Genomic DNA, 20092 nt, shown 5'->3' with positions numbered 1-20092 from the left:
TACATAATAAATAGTATTACTACTCAGTGACACAAGTAAGGACTTCTGTAATTTTTTTTAACCTCTAGTTACATTTGTCCCTTCATTAATTCAACAAATACTTACTGAGCACCTATTATGTACGAGGCGCTAATAAAGATGCTGAGAGTACAGCAGTGAAGCAGACACTCTGCCGCCTACTGTGCTGCAGTTTATATTGTAGTAGGATGAGATTTTAAAAAACATGTGAAGAAATGTTGAAGTTTATAGATAGTACAGTTATGAGGAAAACAATGTAACAGGCTTAAGAGAAACATGGATGGTTAGTTCTAGGAGAGTCAGGGAAAGCCTGTCTCAGGAAGTGACCTTTGAGCTGTTTGAACTATGAAAAATAAACATTACACTACAATTGTGGGAAGAGAGTTCTAGGAAGATAGGAAATTAGTGCAAAGGGTCAGAGATGGCAGTGAGCTTGAGATATTGATGGGAGGAAAAAAGAAAGCGGTTAGGAGTGACTGGGCCACAGTGAGTGAAGGGAACTGAGGTAAGACATGGAGACAGAGAGGTCTGATCTCATCTGAAGGCCATGGCAAGGTGGTTGGCATTTTCAGTATTTGGTACTGGGAAGTCTGGAGGATTCAGTCAGTGGAGTGATCAGATCTGATCGACACCATACACCGAGAGAAAGAGTAGAAGCAGAGAGCAGTGAGGGATGCCAGCAGCAATTCAGGTGAGAGCTGACGCCGGCTTAGACAGGGGAGGTGACACTGCAGAGGATTAGGAGTGGTCAGGGGCATGACACGGTTTGGAAGCAGGGCCTCCAGAAGTTGCTGACGGACTCAGGTAAAGAGAGGAGTGGAAGAGGATTCTGAGTTTTAGCCCAAGGTAACTGAGTTGATGGTGATGCTATTAACAAAACTAGAGAGGAGGATAGTGGGGATGAAGGAGAGTAAAAATTGAAAGTTTAGACTAGGACATGTTATGTTTAGGAAGAGACCAAAAGAAGTTCAACATTTAAATTAAAAATATGTATAGGAACATTACGAGAATAACTCAGAGAAGGAGACTAGAAGTCGAGATGAGATTTGAAACAAGAAATGAGGGTGAAGGTAAAATTTTCTGAATTCAATCAGGCAAAAAAAGTGGCCATTATTAGAGAAGGGAATTATAGTATATCTGAATTTCTGAGTTCCGAGTAATGACAAATAACAAAAAGAATATCAACAAAGGCTATACTTTTTTTTTTTTTTTTTTTTTAACAAAGGCTATACTTTACTGAATGCTTATCAGATGTTAGGCAAAGGGCCCAATGCTTTTCATATATCTCTGGTTATAACAACTCTCTAATGTGTAAATGGCCAAATGTGCTAAAGGAAAGTGCTTCTAAATCCTAAGCCTATGTGCTTTTCAAGATGTGATCATGTTTATAAGAGTGCAGAGTCATTTGTGTCATCCAAGTGCAGTAAAAAAGTTAGAGTAGGTCAAAGAAGCATTCAAACACCATATGAGGGAATCATCAATATGGGCACTGAGCTGAGTCAATGAAAACTGCCACAGTATGAGCCAGTATGCAGATTTCCAGCTGAAATGATTGTCTTGCCAAGATGGATGAAAGTTTAACCAGTCTTGGACCATCTCCACTCACCTCTGGAGCTGCAGTTTGTTGTACGGTGCCCGATGTGTCTTGAAGCTTAAAAAATATATATTTTTAAAGATATGTATTTATTTTTATATAATACATATTATGTAAAAAGTTTTAACTATATATTTAATATGTAATATACATTTTTACATTTATATTTTAAATATATTAAATAATATTTAAATATAAAATAATACACATAATATATAATTATAAATAATATAAATGTATGTGTGTGTGTGTATATATATATATTTATTTATTTATTCTGGGACATACCAAAAAGTCAGACCCAATTCTGGGCCAGGCAAGGGAGTTCAAGGAGTTAGTCATATTCCTTAATGATGGTAATCCCTGTTGGTGAGGAAAACGACAGGTTTCCAGAACTTTAGACACTCCTAGGTATGTACCTGCAAGTGAATCTTGCACATGTACACAGGATATAGACAAGAATGTTCTTGATAACACTATTCATATTAAAAGAAACGAAAACTTGCCTAATGTCCATCAACAGTAGACTGAATAAATAAATTCTGGTACATTCACATGATATAATAGTATACTGCAGTGAAAACAAATTACAGTTGTGCAGGTGGACAGAGATGAATCTCAAAGTTACAACACAACAGAAAAAGCAAATCACTGGAGAATACATGTAGTATGATTCCATGTAAGAATGTTCACTAGCAGGAATTCTAAACAAAGCACTTTATCTGATAAATATATAGAGGAAAACTTTAACAAAATGCTAGGGAATTAAAAACACCAAATTTCAGAAAAGGGTTATGTGTAAAGAAGTGATGAGGGGTGGCTGTTTAGTTGTGGCCCACAAGGAACCCTAAGTTCCTGCCAATATTAAAGTTCTATTAGGGTGATAAGAACAAGGCTAATGTCTTGTCATTAGTTTTTAAAGGGTATGTATACGTTTAAATATGCATATTTATATGTATGGCATTATTTCACAATAAACAAGAACCATTTGACAGTTGTTTGCTGAGTGTCAGCTTCTTCCAAGTAATGGTCTGTTGTTAGACACTATAGGTTACAAGCTATCAAGGAGCCACAGTGGAAACTAATTACAAAAGATAATTAAATGTCTTAGTGAAAAGAGGCCAAATTATTATATCTATCTATCTGTCCACCTATCACCTATCTAGCTATCTATAGTGGCAAACTTTTAACAATTGCTGAATCTCAATGAAGAAATAAATTTGAATATTAATTTTTAAATATTTAATTTCAAAATAAAACTTGGAAAAAATATAGAATTCTGGACTCCAAACCTGAAGTAGCACCTCTGGGGTCCAGGCCTGGAAATCTTTACCTTTAACACAGTTCTAGGTGATCCTTATGATCAGGCATGTCTGAGACTAACTCAATGTAAACAAAAATAACAGTTCTCAACAATGCCAGGTATTATTAAGTGTTCAAATCTAGTTCAAGTAACTGAATAACTTGAAAAAATAAATTAGTAAAATTTTAGAAATATTTAAAGTATTACAAAGCAACTAATCTCAATGAGTTTAAATAAAAGAAAAATACCTACATATTGCCTCACAAGCTTCAGATACTCGAAGTCTGCTTACCTTCCATCTCGTCTGAGCTGCCAGTATTTTTTTCTCACCACTCTATGTTCTATTCCCTTTCTTATAAAATTTTACAACATAGTTTTAGCCAAAATACTGTGCAAGACAGGGTAATTTCCAGTTGGTAGAAGCATGAATGCTAACTTAATCCTCCTTTAATATTCAGTGAATCGCTTCAGATTTCCCTATCACTTAGCAACAACAAAAAGTGCCTTACCTTGAAAAAACTGATTTTTGGCTTTACATCTGTCAGAAACCAGATTGGAAAACTGAGCTGTATCTCCATAACAGTTTAGTATTACAAAGTCTGGAGAGCTGTTAATTGCAGAGGCCTTGGTATTTTAGGGGCATGATATGCATACAGGGGAATCTGGGCTGCCTGCAATGTAATTAAGAGAGAAAGAAGACATGGGCTAGACAGGACAAGGTTGGTGAGATTGAGGTTTGCTGCCTTGCACGGCAGCCCTGATATCTTAAATTGCATCCTATAGCAAGAGTGTTGTATCTTATATGCTATTAAATGGATATCACTTGCAGCACCCAACAAGCGCAGCTGTGTTATATGCTCGCTTGTCAATTTCACCATTGTAAACAGTGACACACTCTCAGAACTCAATAAAACCACAAGTTATAGAACTCACACCAGGGGTATTTGAAAATTCAATCACAAAACTCAAAAGAGGATTAGATCTTTACAGTAGAGTATTTACTGGAAGCTGTCCTGGCCTCTACACAAGGGAGGCTCTGGGCAGTGAGAATCTCCAGGCACAAGGCTTGGAAATGGCATACGCATTCTAAAACTCTGGGTCCTGTCTGTCTCTAGTGCCTTTAACCCTGCGAGGAGAAAAGAAAGCAGATAAATGAACAATTCCTTCTGCTTCTTAGCAGGGACAAGAAAAATATCTCGCTCCTGCAAAGTCCTATGCCGGCTACCATGATATCCCTTTTGTGTTTATTATGTGTTTATTATGATAGGAGATTATATTCTTTGTCCATCTTAATCTTCCCTTAAGAATACCCGGAGAAAAGCAGAAGATTGTGTGACTACAAATAGTGTATTCCAGCACACTTCACAGTATGGACAGTGGTCCAGAGTGTGGGTTCAAATCTCAGGTCTTTTTCTGATCGCTGTGTAATCTTGAGTGACTGATCTGTTCTTAGGTTATCCTGTTAACCATGGGGATGACGATGGCTGGATCAACCTCACAGAAATATTGTGAAGACTAAAACAATTACATTTGTATAGCACTTAAAACAGTGCCTACCATATAAAAAAAAATCCTCAATAAACTTGCATTATTACTACGATTTCACTAGTAAGACATACTAACTGAGGAAGAAACCAAGAATAAATGTGTGTGTTTAATAGTGGTATTAAAAAAAAAAAAAAAAAGCTGTCTGCCAGTCAGCAACTCAGCACATATTACTGAGCATCCATATGTAAGATTCTATTCTGGGTTCTGAGCTGACACCACTAATTCCCATCTTCTATATCCAGTAATGTTCTAGCAAATGGGATTTCATGAGCACTGTTTGTAATGAATTTCAAAGTGGAAGGAGTGGGGAGAAAAAAAAAACGGAGACATTGCCAAAGGGCTTTTCCTATTTGCAGCTAAATGAAAGAAATGAGTTTGGGTACACCTTAAGTGGCTACAAAATTTGCTTTCAGTTCAGGATAGTGACATTACTTATATTATGCAGATGATGGATGTATCCCTTAGTAAACTTTAAAAAGATCAGAAAACTAAGATTATGTTAATGGCATATTCCAAAAATTAAAATAATATAGTGTTCATTATATCAACATATAAATATTAAGGTTTTTTTTATAATTATGTACTCTGAAAATTGAATATTTGTTTATACTGGTATAGTACTTCATGGTATTATAAGATGCAACGGAGCTAATATATGTGTAAGTAATTAGAAGTAATAAAACATTTTATTTATAAGAAAGTATGAAACTAAATAAAAATATAAATATTCTTTAAATGTTTAAATTTTATAAACCCTCTAATATATCACAAGTAACTAGGCTGGGTGAATATAAGTGCTAATAGATCTAAGAAAATGTATACACCTTGCTTTAAAAAGAAGTATCTACTAGACGTTGCTAAATGTCTGATGTATTAATTATTTTCTTCTGTCTCCATAGAAAGTGATAGCTAATCAATTTTAGTTGTTACATGTAACAAAATAATGCATAAAAGAGAATTATTCTGGTCTTTCCCCTGGGTTCTGGGAAAGCAACTTCTAAACTCTTAGAATTTGCAAGTAATAGCAGTGTTTCTGTTTTTCTTGGTGGGTCCTTGGACCATATCTGAGATTTTGCTAAGGTGACAACGTAATAGGGAGGCCGATCATGCCAGAAAGAATCATGATGTGATTAGAGAACTGGAGCTTTGAGTAATGTCATATTTGCCTGACCTCCAGGGAGGTGGGGGCCTTGAGACTGCGTTCAGTCCATGAAGCCAATAATTCAAGTAATCATGCCAGTGTAATGAAACCCCAATAAAAAACCTGACTCTAGTTAGCTTCCCGGTTGGTAAACACATCAATGTACTGGGAGTGTGATGAATCCTAGCCCCACAGAGAGAAGGCATGAAAGCTTTGTGTTCATGACCCTCCTAGGCCTCACCCCGTGGATCTCCTCAACTGATTGGTCCTGATTTTTATCATTTATAATAAAACTTTAATCATAAGTAGAGCACTTTCTTGAGTTCTGTGAGTCATTCTAGGAAATAATCATACCTGAGGGGTTGATGAGAACACCTGAATTTGTAGCTAGTTGGTTAGAAGTGTGGGTGGTCCGGAGATCCTCAAACTTGTCTTAAGTGAAGGCAGTCTTGTTAGGAAGTAGGCCCCAAGCCTGTGGAGTTGCAAACTCTGGGTGTTTAGAGTCAGAATGAATTGCAATACTATACTTAGATTGCTAATAATAATAATAATAGTAATTGTGTAATGGTTACAATGGTACACACACATACATACATATTTCTGATTACAAAAGTAATATGTTTTCATTTTTAGAAAATCACGAAATAAAAGTATAAAAATGTGACTATACCCTTAATTCAACTTTCTCAAAATAACTATTCTTAAAATTTTGGTGGATTTCCTGTGTGCATGTGTGCAGGTTTATGTTTCTATGTGTATGCATGCAGGGATAATAAAAAAAATTCTTAAAAACATATTGTGAACTGATCACATTCCTCCCTGGAAAGTGGCCCAAGGGGAGATCATATTTAGAAAGGGAGTGCTGAGGTCTTTGCCATCCTACTATGGTACAACAAAGTCACTGGACCAAAAAGGAAATACTATTGTCTTTTTGTTGCTTGGAGGTGTTACGGTGTAACAGAGAGAGTGAGGAGGAGCAGAAGAGGTGGGACAGTGGAGAGGGAGCCTCCTAGGAAGGACACTGAGAGAGGGAAAGGAGGAGAGGGGCAGGAGGAAGAAAATTCGCAGCGGTAAAAGAGTAAATAGTTTTAAAGAGGTAAGAACCTTAAAGAAAATTAAATTGGATTGACGCTTCAGTTAGAAGATAAGCTCCATAAGGGAAGAAATTTAAAACATGTTTTAATGGTGTAGTCCTTTGTTATTATTTTTCCTTTTTTAACTTTTATTTTAGGTTCAGGGTGAATGAGTGCAGGTTTGTTACATGGCTAAATTACGTGTCAATGGGATTTGGTGTACAAATGACTTCATCACCCACGTAATGAGCACAGTAACTGACAAGTAGTTTTTCAACTCTTACCCTCCTCCCACCCTCTGCCCTCAAGAAGGCATTGGTGTCAATTGTCCTCCTCATTGTATCCATGTGTACTCAATGTTTAGCTCCTACTATAACTGAGAAGATGTAGTATTTGCTTTTCTGTTCTTGTGTTAATTCCCTTAGGATGATGGCCTCCAGCTGCATCCATGTTGCTACACAGGACATGATTCCCTTCTTTTTTAAGGCTGCACAGTATTCCATGGAGTATATGTACCCTATATTCTTTATCCAGTACATCACTGATGGGCAACTAAGTTGATTTCATGTTGTTGCCATTGTGCTGCAATGAATATAGAAGTATATGTATCTTTTTGGTAGAACAATTTATATTCCTTTTGGTATGTACCCAGTAATGGGACTGCAGGGTCAAGTGCTAGTTCTGTTTTCAGTTCTATTATAATCTCCAAACTGCTTTCCATTTTTCCATAGTGGATGAACTAATTGACATTCCCACCAGCAGTGTATAAGCATTCCTTTTTCTCTGTAACTTCACCAACATCTATTATTTTCTGACATTTTAATAATAGCCATTCTGACTGGTATCAGATAGTATATCATTGTGGTTTTGATTTGCATTTATCTGATGATTACTGATGTTGACCCTGTTTTCTTATAGAAAAAAAGGGACCCATAAAGGCCAAAACAATCTTGGAAGCAAAAGAAAAATGGAAAATTCAGACCTCCTGATTTCAAAACTTACTACAAATCTACAGCAATCACAACAGTATGGTATTGCTCCAAAGAACAGACATACAGGCCAATGGAACACAAATGAGAATCCAGAAATAAATCTTTGCATTTATGGGTAATTAATTTTTGACAAGGATACCAGGACAGCAAGGAACAGTCTTTTCAACAAATAGTGCTGAAACAACTGTACATCCACATACAAAAAAAACCAAAAACAATCCAAGAACTAAAACAAAACAAACTTGGACCCCTACAATACCCAATACAAATAATTAATAAAAGTATATTATAAACTTAAATGTAGGCCAGACGCGGTGGATCACACCTGTAATCCCAGCACTTTGGGAGGCCAAGGCAGGCAGATCACCTGAAGTTGGGAGTTCAAGACCAGCCTGACCAACATGGAGAAACTCCATTTCTACTAAAAATACAAAAATTGCTGGGCGTGGTGGTGCATGCCTGAAATGCCCGCTACTTGGGAGGCAGAGGCAGGAGAATCGCATGAACCCAGCAGGCAGAGGTTGCTGTGAGCCAAGATTGCACCATTGCGATTCAGCCTGGACAACAAGAGTGAAACTCTATCTCAAACAAAAAAAAAAAAGGGGAAAAAGAAAACTTAAATGCAAAAGATAAAGCTAATAAACGTTAGAAGAAAACACAGGAATACATCTTCATGACATTGGGTTAGGCAATGGTTTCACTAATACGACACCAACAGTAAAAGCAACAAAAATAAATAAATAAATAAATTGGACTCATAAAAATTTAAAAGGTTTGTAGTTCAAAGGACATCGGCAAGAAAATGAAAACACAACCCACAGAATGAGATAAAATATTTTCAAACCACTTATCTGAGAGACTTTTGTCTAGAATAAAGAATACTCCAACTCAAAAATAAAGACAAATCAATTGAAAAATGGCTAAGGAATTTGCATATCTCTTCAAAGAAGATATATTAAAGCCAATAAGGACATAAAAATATTCTCAATATCACTAGTCATTAAAAAAAATGTGGATCAAAACTAATTAAGGCATTAAGGCTGGGCACAATGGCTCACGCCTGTAATCTCAACACTTTGGGAGGAAAAGGTAGGAGGATTCCTTAAGGTAAGGAGTTAGAAACCCTGGGTAACATCATGAGACCCTGTCTCTACAAAAAATTAAACATTAGCTGGGCATGGTGGCATGCACCTGTAGTCCCAACGACAGGAGAGGCTGAGGTGGGAGGATCTCTTGAGACCGGGAGTTCAAGGCTGCATTGAGCTATGACTGTGTCACTGCACACTAGCCTGGGTGACAGATCAAGATCCTCTCTCTTAAAAAATAACAACAAAACTACAATTAGATACTTTTCACACCTAGTAGGATGGCTATAATGAAAAACGTAACAACAAGTTTTAGGAAATGTATGTAGATATTGAAACCTTCACATGTTGCTGAGGAATGCAAAATGTTACAACTGCTTTGAAAATCAGTCTGGAAGTTCCTCAAAAGGTTAAACACGGAGCTTCATTATGGTTAATACAATTAACCATATCCTCTAGTAATTTCATTTCTAGGTATATACCTAAGAGAAATGAAAATAAATGCCTTCACAAACACATGTTCATAACAGCATTACACATAATAGCTAACAAGTAGAAACAAATATCCATCAACTGGTGAACTGATCAATTTTTAAATATCCCTACAATGAAATATGGCTCAGCCGTACAAAGTAATTTAGTATTGATACATGCTACATCCTGGATAAACCTTGAAAACATGACACTATTAGAAAGAAGTCAGTCACCAAAAAAACCATATAGTGCCTGATTCTACTTATGTGAACTATCCAGAATAGGCAAGTTCATAAAGGTAGAAAGTAGATTTGTGGTTTCAAGAAGATGGGAAATGACTGCTATTGAGCATGGGTTTCTTTTTGGAATTATGAAACTATTCTAACATTAGACTGTGGTGATAGCTTCACAACTCTGAATACACTAAAAATGAATGAACGGTATACTTTGAATGGGTGAATTTTATGGTATGTGAATTATATCTCAAAAAAGTCATTACAGAGAAAAAGAAAGCTGGAGTGGTTATATTAATATCTCACAAGTAGATTTCAGAGCAAAGAAAATTACCAGAGATAAGAAGGGCTATCACTTAAAAGTAAGAGACAATTTCTTAACAAGAAACAGCAATCCTAAGTGTGACTGATCCTAACAATGGAGCTTCAAAATACATGAAGCTAAAACTGGCAAAATTTAAACAAATAAAGACAAATCCACAGCTATAGTTGAGGACTTTTACACTCCATTCTTAGAAATCTATAAGAACAAGCAGAGGGAAAATTTGCAATGATACTGGTACAACTAGGCAGCATCATCAACCAACACTGACATTTCTAGGACACCCCACCCAACAGCATTCGAATAAGCATTCTTCTCAACATACAGAACATTCACCCAGACAGACCACATTCTGGCTCATAAAACAAATCTTAAAATATTACAAAATTTAAAATCATACAGCTTGTTCTCTGACCATAACGTAATGAGCTGGGAATTACTAACTGAAAGATAACAGGAAATTCTCTAACCTTATAAAAATAAAACAACATATTTCTATGTAATCTAAATCATAACCTGATACATTAAATTGGGCCTAAAGCTGCCTCTGCAAGTAGCAGACTGCAACCTGATTTGAGGGCGTATTCTTGCAACAAGTAGCTGAGTCTCAGCCAATGACGGTAGCAGAGCTTCGGCCAGTCACGGGCTGTCAACTGATCAGACCATGTCCGTTGAAGGCAAATGCCTCATCACACCATGACCAAATAAAGCAAATACTACGCTGGATCCAATCAACTGATTTATATATGTCACTTCTTTCCTCTGTTTATGAATACTGCCTGCCCATGTTGCTGAGTGGAGCTCTCTGAAACTCTTCTGGTTATCAGTGCTGCCTGATTCATGAATCGTTTTTTGCTCAGATAAACTCTGCTGAATTTGTCTAAAGTTTTTCTTTTAAGAGTTTCACATGAGAAGTCAGATCTTGAAGCAAACTTCCAGTGATCCCAGGAGCACCGAGTGACCAAGGTAAGGTACCCACCATGCCCAATGTGCTCACTGCTCTTTCTCAGCAACTGGGGTCATGGGTGAGATTTTTTTAAATCCGAGCTTCATGAACTTCTGATTTGAGCTGAGTTTGAGTATTTTTTATCTACACTGGTTTCAAAGTCATGACAAAAACATGACTGGGCCCAGTAGGGAGGCCTCAGGTATTTGACTGGGTCAGACATAAAATAAACTCAGTCCAATAGGTAGGAAAGGTTAATAAAAGACATGGAATCATGGGTTTATCTGGTCAAAGGTTGCTAGAACTTCACCACCTGCAATTGTAGGCAACTTCATGTATAAAAACTAGAGACCCAGAACCTGTGCTTTTCGAGACGAAGGGGAGAACCTTACCAAAAGTAACTTAGAATGGCTACAGTCGGAAAATTCCTTACAAAGGCAAACAAGTTTATGTCTTTACAGTTGTAATGGCTACAGGGCCCAAGAGTACATATTTTCATACATATTTTAAATCCAAACCAATGGATCCCAAAATAAAGAACCCTATGCCTCAAGATGTCTGCCTTTATGGTAAATAGTCATGCAACTGGAAAAGACATTGTCCACTTTTATACCAGCCATCTAATGGATCCACTCCCTTTTGTCTGAATTGTTTCTCCACTAGAGGAAGCTCCCAAAGACTTTAATCCCAAAACAATAACCCATCAGTCTCTCAGAAAGGAAAAGCAAATTCTGTGATGGGGGTTTCAAACCTGAAAAGTTCCTAATTGACACTTGGACCATTTTCTGAAAAAAAAAATTGTATGAATTCTTCAAATTCAAAAAAATGTGTAAGAATTTGTTGTCTCTGTTATTTGTATTTCATCCTGCTTCTTCCATGGGAATCTTTCAGTTGACTGAAACCCCTCTTCTCAAGCTCCTGCTAACTATATGCTCTGCCAACTGTATACATCTCTTTCTTGTCATCATGACCCTGACTATGCTCCAAAACTGTTGAAGAACAAAAAAAAAAAAAAAAAGAAAAGAAAGCAAAACAAAAACTGTTATGTCTGTCATTTATTCTTGAAAACAAAGAAATGAACAGAAAGATAAACCAATCTCTATCTTATATAAGACAAGATTAAAATATTCATGCAGAATTCTGGCACATAAAATGCTATACAGACTAAGCATCCCTAATCCAAAAGTCCAAAATCTGAAATGCTCAAAAATCTAAAACTTTGAGCACCAACATGATGTCACAAGTGAAAGATGCTGAGGACACTGTTAACACTGCAAAGTGCCTATAGATGACATGGTGAAAATATGTGATGGGTTTATTGAAGGACTAGAAGAGCATTCATTCATCGCAGAATAAGAAATTGTATCAGTCTGTAAAATCAACAGAGACTTCTAAAACAAAACCATTGTTAATGAGACAGCTGACTCCAGAGGAAACATTTTGAAAAGCCATCCATCAGAATGCTTTCTCATTTGTAGAGAAAACACTTGCTGGTCACTTGGCTACTTCTGATATTTCTTCTCACTTAAAATAATAAAATACAGTGAACAATAACCTTGTAATCAAAATACAGCATTGTAGGTAAAGAATGAAAGCCTGCCATTGCTTATTGGCGACTTTCTGATACAGGCATTCTGGAGATACTACTGTGCTGCTTAGTTACCCCAAACATTGTCTTTTCACTGTATTAATGATACATCCTATTTTTTACTGTTAAGCACTTATTTGTGAGTAATATAAGAAAATGGTTACTTATCAGTAGCATAATGAATTTAGAGTCAGGAATGATGGCGATGTCACATAACCACAGATTGTCCACACAGGTGATTGAGATACTGATACCTTTGCTTTCCAATGGTTCAATGTACATAAACATTTCATACCCAACATTATCAAAAATATTGTATAAAATTATCTTCAGGCTATGTGTTTAAAACATAATGGGACATAAATTTCATGTTTACTTGGATCCCATCCTCAAGATAGCTCATTATGTACATGCATGCCTTGTTTTATTGTACTTTGCTATACTGTGATTCACAGATATTCCATTTTTGTAAACAAATTGAGGGTTTTTTGGCATCCTTGTATAGAGGAGTCTATCAGTACCATTTTGTAGAACAGCATGTTTTCAGTTTGTCTCTTTGTCACATTTTGGTAATTCTCACAATATTTCAGACTCTTTCATTACAATTAATCTGTTATGGTGATCTATGATCAGTGTTATTTGATGTTACTCTTGTAATTGTTTTGGGACCCCATGAACCATGCCTATATAAGATGGTGAACTTAATAAATGTTGTCATGACTGCTCCACAGAGCAACTATTCTCCCATCTCTCTCCCTATACTAGGACCTCCCTATTCCCTGAGACACAACAATATTGAAATTAGGCCAGTTAATAAGCCTACAAATGCCTCTAAGTACTCAAGTGAAAAGACGGTTCGTGCATCTCTCACTTTAAGTCAAAAAGCTGGAAAAGATTAAGCTTCATGAGGAAGGCATGTTGAAAGCAAAGACAGGCCAAAAGCTAGGCCTAGATTCCTCTGATGAATCTAGGCAATGTAAATTGAAAACTTTCTAAGAAAGATTCACCATTTTAGATACCATTAAGAACTTTTGTTATTCATGAGAGGAAGTCAAAATATAAATATTAACAGGAGCTTGGAAGAAGTTGATTCCAACCCTCCTGGATGATTTTGCGTGATTCAAGTCTTCAATGGATGAAGTACCTGCAGATGTGAGAGAAATAGCAAGAGAACTAAGAATTAGAAGTGAAGCATGAAGATGTTACTGAATTGTTGCAGTCTCATGATGAAGCTTTAAAAGATCATTGCTTCTATGGATAAGGAAGAAAATGGAAGCCATTTCTCAGGTGATTTTAATATATCCCCTCTCCTCCTGGCCCCAACACACACACCTCCAGTTATAGATCTATGAAATTTTACCCCATTCAGATAAAAACCTATCTGCCGTAGGAATCATAATACATTCAATCAAATGTTCAATTTACCAACATAAGACATATCTATTTTTTTCTCAAATCTCATTTGTAAACCCAAGTAAATTTCCTCTATACCAAATTCAAAATAAATTCAAAATATGCCATATAATATTTTTAAGTGATGCATTCTCATTTTCACAGAAGGAATGCACAATGAAAATAGTAGTAATTGTAAACTACATAAATATCAAGCACAATTGTTAAGTAAACACATTATAGTAAAACATTATGATAAAATCATGTTCCTTTAAATATATAGTAACAAATAGTTTTGTAAAAATCATTAAATATTTACATTCAAATGTTACACATATAATCTGGATAATTATAATGATAGCAATGTTTTTAAAAGTATGGAAAATCTGGAGAAAATATGCTAAGATATAAACATTTCCTCTTTAAATTTTCTACAATAAACGTATAATAGATTATATAAACTGAGTTTTTAAAATAATTGTAAAAGCCTGACAATGTACTCTCTTGTAGTGAATCTGTAACTAAAAAGACATGCATGTTCATCAAAAATAAAATTTTATGCACACCTTTCCAAGTACGATCCTCTTTATAGACTTTAAGCCAAATTTCTTGGCTCCTATGGTGGACTGTGTTGATTACTTTTATGGGTTTCTTGGCTACAGGGAACTGGGTAGTTCAGTGGGCTCAACATCAGTGGATTAAAGTCCAATGACTGAAGGATTCAGTCATTTCTGTAGACATCTTGTAAACTTAATAAGTTGCTGTCACATGGGCTGGAATTAGAGAAACTAATTGCAGGCTTGCACAAAAGATAAACCTAGGTCCATGTTGATAAAATATGCTGCAGCAAGAATGTCTCACAAATACACAGTATCTTCATTATAATTACATGTTAACACATATGTATTTAATTGTATCTTTGCATAAAATCAATTCTAGAAGAAACTTATGGAGTGATTAATTTTCAACAAATTAAAAGGGCAAAACCTAAGATTTTATAGTGTTTTTATAACCTACATCAATATATTTATTATTTTATTAACATCATGACTCCTTCAAAAGAAAACATGTATGGTAGAATATTTCATTCTCTGTAGCAAATGTGAAGGATCTTGGAGGTTAGCTATTTGGCTTTAATATAAAATAAAAGATGAGATTAAATGAAAGCAAATTGATAGCCACAGTCCATACATAACCTTTATTAAACATATTAATTTGGTTCAAATTGTTTAAAGAGAATATCAGGTATCTCCTTTTTAGCTTTCAAGAAGGAAATGTTTTTGTTACTTAGAGTACAAAAATATCCGAACAATATTCTCATGATGTTTATACAAGACATTAAGAAAACGTTACCATGCCAACTATGATTACCAATAACGCCTCATTGTGTCACTTTACAGCTAGTCTTTTAGTATTTAAAACTGTAGTAAAACAAGATGTCATGTTGCATACAGTTAAGTCATTTCGATAAGAAACTTTACATTTATGAAAACAGACTTTGAAAAAAATAGATGTTACGTGCAAACAAACACAAATATAATTCAAGGAGCTAGCAGTGCATAAATTTACACAATACATTTATACAAAAAAAACCCACCTACTCCAATTCCCATTTCCCATTTCAAAAGGCAACCACAGACATTAGATTTTTTTTGTCTTCCAAGAGATTTTCTAAGCATATATAAAGTAATATACATAGTTTTTATACAAATGGCAATCATCTATATACTTTTCTGTGTCTTTTTCATTTATTAAAATGTCTTGATGTTAATTACATTTCAGTCCATATAACCTTATTCTTTTTAATGGCTGCAACATAATGCATTTAACTGGTTGCTTAATGACAAAAAACTTAAATCGTTTCCAAATTTAGGCTATTATCAAAAATGCTGAAGAAAATATTTTCTTACTGTGTATCTGTGCATTAAATTATTGAAAAGAGAATTGATGGATCAAAGTTTTGTACATTTTTAAAGATACTATCCAATTGCACTCTAAAGAATTTGAATCAATTTAGACCCCAGACACAAAGTTACATTCCTAACACAGCATTTTATCAACATTTTTGTAGTTGTCAATCTGCTATATATATAAAAAATTGGTTTTATTTTCCATATATCTTATAAGATTATAATGAGGAGGCTGAGCCACTTTTATTATTTGTTTGAAAGCAATTTGCAACTCTATTTCTGTGAACTGCCTGTTTGTCATTTGTTCATTTCTGTTAGCTTTTTATTTCTGTCTTCTTTATATGAAAGGTATTAAAATTTTATATTAAAATTATCCTTTGAAAACTTACCGTTTGTCTTCACTGCATTTTTGTCACGCAGTTTTATTTTTGAGACCAGGTCTCTTTCTGTTGCCCATGCTGCAGTGCAGTGGCATGATCATGGCTCACTGCAGCCTTGACCTCTCAGGCTCAGTCAATTGTTCTGCCTCAGCCTCCTGAGCAGCTGGGACTACAGGTGAGTGCCACCATGCCTGGCTAATTTTTAAATTTTTTTAGAGGTGGGGTTCCGCCATGTTTCCCAGGCTACTCTCAAACTCCTGGGCTAAAGCAATCTGCCCACTCCTGCCTCTCAAAGTACTGTGATGATGGGCATGAGCCACTGCCACCCAGCCTTATCATGCAATTAAAAACAAATTTTTTTTGCAGTCCATTTTAGATGTTTTCCTTCTTAAGGACTAGCATATCTATTTCTTTCATACTGAAGGACGAGCACTATAAAAATGAATTTTAGTACAATGCTGGTGAACATATGAGTATGAACATTCCTGTATTTTTTTGTTTATGAAAGTTAACTGGTTGTGAAATCTCTCAGGCAAAATTCTTCACTGCTGTGCTTCAATAAACATCATAAACATCAATATTAGGGAAGGAGAAAAAGGAAGGGGACTTTAAAGGAAGCAGCTGAAAGAGGACACTTATAAAAGAAAAAAATGAGACAATATGAAACGTTTTGTGAAATATATTTCTTCTGTAGTAAATGACAATTAATATATTCAAGAAGGCAATAGTCTGTATAAATTACCAATCACTATCAATTTTTTCTTTTTTTTTTTTTTTTTTTTGAGACGAGTCTCGCTCTGCCGCCCAGGCTGGAGTGCAGTGGCCGGATCTCAGCTCACTGCAAGCTCCGCCTCCCGGGTTCCCGCCATTCTCCTGCCTCAGCCTCCCCAGTAGCTGGGACTACAGGCGCCCGCCACCTCGCCCGGCTAGTTTTTTGTATTTTTTAGTAGAGACGGGGTTTCACAGTGTTAGCCAGGATGGTCTCGATCTCCTGACCTCGTGATCCGCCCGTCTCGGCCTCCCAAAGTGCTGGGATTACAGGCTTGAGCCACCGCGCCCGGCCTCAATTTTTTCTTATACACATGCATACATTATAGAAGTGTGTAATACAACATCCCTACTCATAATATAATTCAGCCTATATTCCAAATTATTTACAAAAATATTTACTACACACACACACACACAGTGTTTCAACTTGTTCTTTGTTTCATTTTGTGTTTTAAATTTAACTTATGTTTTGGACATATTCCAAGTTAGAACATTTAGAGCTACAATGTTTTAAACTGTATATTATTCCACCTTTGAAGATACCATACATTATGTAACCAATTCCCAATAAATGGCTACAGAGTTGTATCCATGTTTTCTACATTGTAAATAATCCTACTTTAAACATCTTTGACAGACATTTTTATTTGTACACCTGGGAGCATGTTTTGATGGAAAAATTCCAGTAAGTAAATGAACATTTGTAAATTTGAACAGCTTTAATCCCAAAAACAGTTTCACCAATTCACATTTCCACTAAAATTTTGTAAAATTATATTTTCCTCATTGCATTTTCAACAACACCTAAAGTTATCAGACTTTCAAAATTTGTAAAATTAATGCAAAAATTGATGTCTTACTTTATATATGTTTTGGATAATTAGTGTGGCTAACAGTATTCACTCTGCTTATTATTTGCTTATTATTTCTTTTGCTTTGAGTTGACTCATTTTATCCTTAACTGGGTCATTGATTTTGAAGGTCATTAATAAATTTTCTAGGTATATTAGCAAAATTATCTTTTTTTTCTATTAACAACGTCCCCAGTTTGTATCTTTTTTGGGGAATGGAGATGTTAATAAAAGTCATGTCCCTAAATGGGTCTAGGTTTTTGTATTATGCTTAGAAATGCTTTTCCCGCATCCAATGTGCACAAATACCTATTCGGGCTTTCTTTTTTCCTTTTTAGATTGCATATATTTAGATTTAAACTAGTAAGCCATCTAGACTACATTTGTCTGTTAATAGTGAGGAAAAGTTCCAGTTTTACTATTAGGTTTCCCAAATAAATTCCTGTTTGTCCAAGCACATTCAATTAAATCTTATTTCTTCTTCCCTCCCACTGATTTAAAATGTAAGCTTATCAAATCCCAGCTTTCCTTTTATTCTTCCATGTCTCTTCAGTTTCATTTACACATCTGGTAGTAGGTCTATTGCAGTGACTTTTAATCACCACAGTTTTATAACACCCTTTATTATATGAAAAAGTCCCCACTATATATATGTGAATATGTATAATATTAAATGTTAAAATTATATATAATATATACAATAATTATATATTTTGTATATTATTATTTGTAATATACATAACATTAATATGTTCTTTCACATGAGCTAAACAGTACAGTTAAAAACAGTAACAAAAACATTCAGTTAGGATTCTACTTATACGTTGTTTTAGAGAAATGATATCTGTACCCAGAAAAATGTTATGTACTTTATTGGATCCTCATGCATACCTTTTTATATCTTCTTAAAAATAATTTCTCAATTTTGTATTTCATGCCAAACTGAACTTTACTTTGTTTTACTGTATTATCTAGTTTATGTATAAACATCAATTGATTTCTAGAAATTAAGTATGATGCAGTTGGAAACTTTGATAAATTCACTTATGCTTCCCATCAAATTTCAGTGTTTCCTATGGACATTAAGGTATGCACTCACATCGTGCATAAAGTGATTGATTATACGTCCCCTACCCGTTGTCACTCGCCTACAGAATTCACAACCATGTCACAGAGTATAATGATTAGCATTCTTGTCTTTTTTACATTTAATGGAAATGCCGCTAGTATTTCACAGCTAACCATGAGGGCAGATAGACAGATGGAGGTTGTCTTGTATTACTATTACAGGAGAATGCAATTAAATTAGAAAATCTACTCCCGTTTAAGTAGTATCAAGTTTGGTGCACTATATCTTCATGTACTTATTTTGGTGGCTCCATTTTAAATGCAATCTAAAATTAAAAACTAAATTATAGATCCTAAGGGAAGATAAACAAGGCCACAAAATAAAAGAAAATTCTAAGTCTTTAAATATGAACGTTTTATTTCTAAAAACAAATCAACCACAGCCCCAAATCGCCCGTTTGCCCGAATTGACAATATGAGAGACGGATTTTCTCCTGTCACCGCCTCCACTCGCCGAGCACGTAGAGAAGTTACCATAAAGCGTTTTTACCTGCGAGTGGCCTGGCCTGAGTTCCTGAGCGCCAAGCCGTAGAAACGCCCGTTAGAGACCCAAGAGAAACCCAATCAAGCGAGATCTGTCACGCAGACCGAAACGAAAGGGCCGCCCCCGTGAAGTGCTGCCAGGACCCCCATCCCTGGGCAGGAAACTGCTCGCTCCCAAACCTGCTGCGTCTCCACCGCAGACGCACGCCCGACACCACGAAACTTCTGCAACCACCTGAGGATGCGACGCGAGCGCAGTGTCTGGGAACCGCCAGCGCAGGACGCCGCGCGACCCCCGCGCCTGCCCGCAGGCACCGCGGCCTCGGGCCTCCCCTTACGACAACCTCGGCCCCGCAGCCCGGGCGCCCGCGCCACCCAGTCCTGCTCTGCGCCCGCCTGTCCAGCCCCACTCACCGCCTGCCCCGCAGAATGCTGGGCACCGGCGACGCCAGACGCGGGGTCTAGTTGTATTGGCAGAGGAAAGGGAAAGAAGAGGAGGCAGGGCAGGGAGACGGAAGAGGATTTTTCAAGTTATAACCAAAGTAAACGCGCGGAGGGGAGGGCAAGGCGCGGGGTCCGGGGGCGGGTCCGGCTTCCCTGGACCCTCCTTCCCCGCGCGCGGCCGCCCCGTCTGGGACCCCGCCCCGCGCTGGGAGAGTCGCCAGCCCGCGGGGGCGTCTTCCTGGAGGGGGTGGGGCACCCTGAAGTCCGCTGAAACCTAAGAGCCGAGGGGGAGGAAGAAATGAAGAAAACAAGTTGTCACTACTCTAATAGGTGAAAGAAAAAATAAAAGCCAGCCCACGGTCACTTGCTATCAGAGGGGCAGGTTGCAGGGCCTGGGAAAAGGAGCTTTGTTCATA

At 36.5% G+C, this 20092-nt stretch overlaps 1 protein-coding gene across 6 annotated transcripts in view; it reads right to left on the bottom strand.

The window, feature by feature from the left end:
• PLSCR4 (phospholipid scramblase 4) overlaps positions 1-19865 on the bottom strand; it is a 56443-nt gene extending 36578 nt beyond the window's left edge. Inside the window, exons 1-4 of one of the 6 annotated variants that reach the window (XM_033212392.1) lie at positions 19647-19829; positions 5959-6076; positions 3425-3586; positions 1625-1669 (exon numbers count right to left, since the gene is read on the bottom strand). The gene's annotated coding sequence lies outside the window, so the exon portion shown is untranslated. Of the gene's footprint in view, positions 1-105; positions 1111-1624; positions 1670-3424; positions 3587-5958; positions 6077-19646 lie in introns of those variants that run through there. The other 5 variants (XM_033212395.1, XM_033212393.1, XM_033212390.1 and 2 more) reach the window with 5 other exon arrangements.
• Between the last annotated feature and the right edge of the window lie 227 nt (positions 19866-20092).

This window comes from Trachypithecus francoisi, unplaced genomic scaffold (genome assembly GCF_009764315.1).
Source record: "Trachypithecus francoisi isolate TF-2019V2 unplaced genomic scaffold, Tfra_2.0 Lachesis_group0, whole genome shotgun sequence".
Classification (NCBI taxonomy): Eukaryota; Metazoa; Chordata; class Mammalia; order Primates; family Cercopithecidae; genus Trachypithecus; species Trachypithecus francoisi.
Note: the sequence above shows the minus strand (reverse complement) of the source record. Positions and strands in the feature narration are given on the sequence as shown.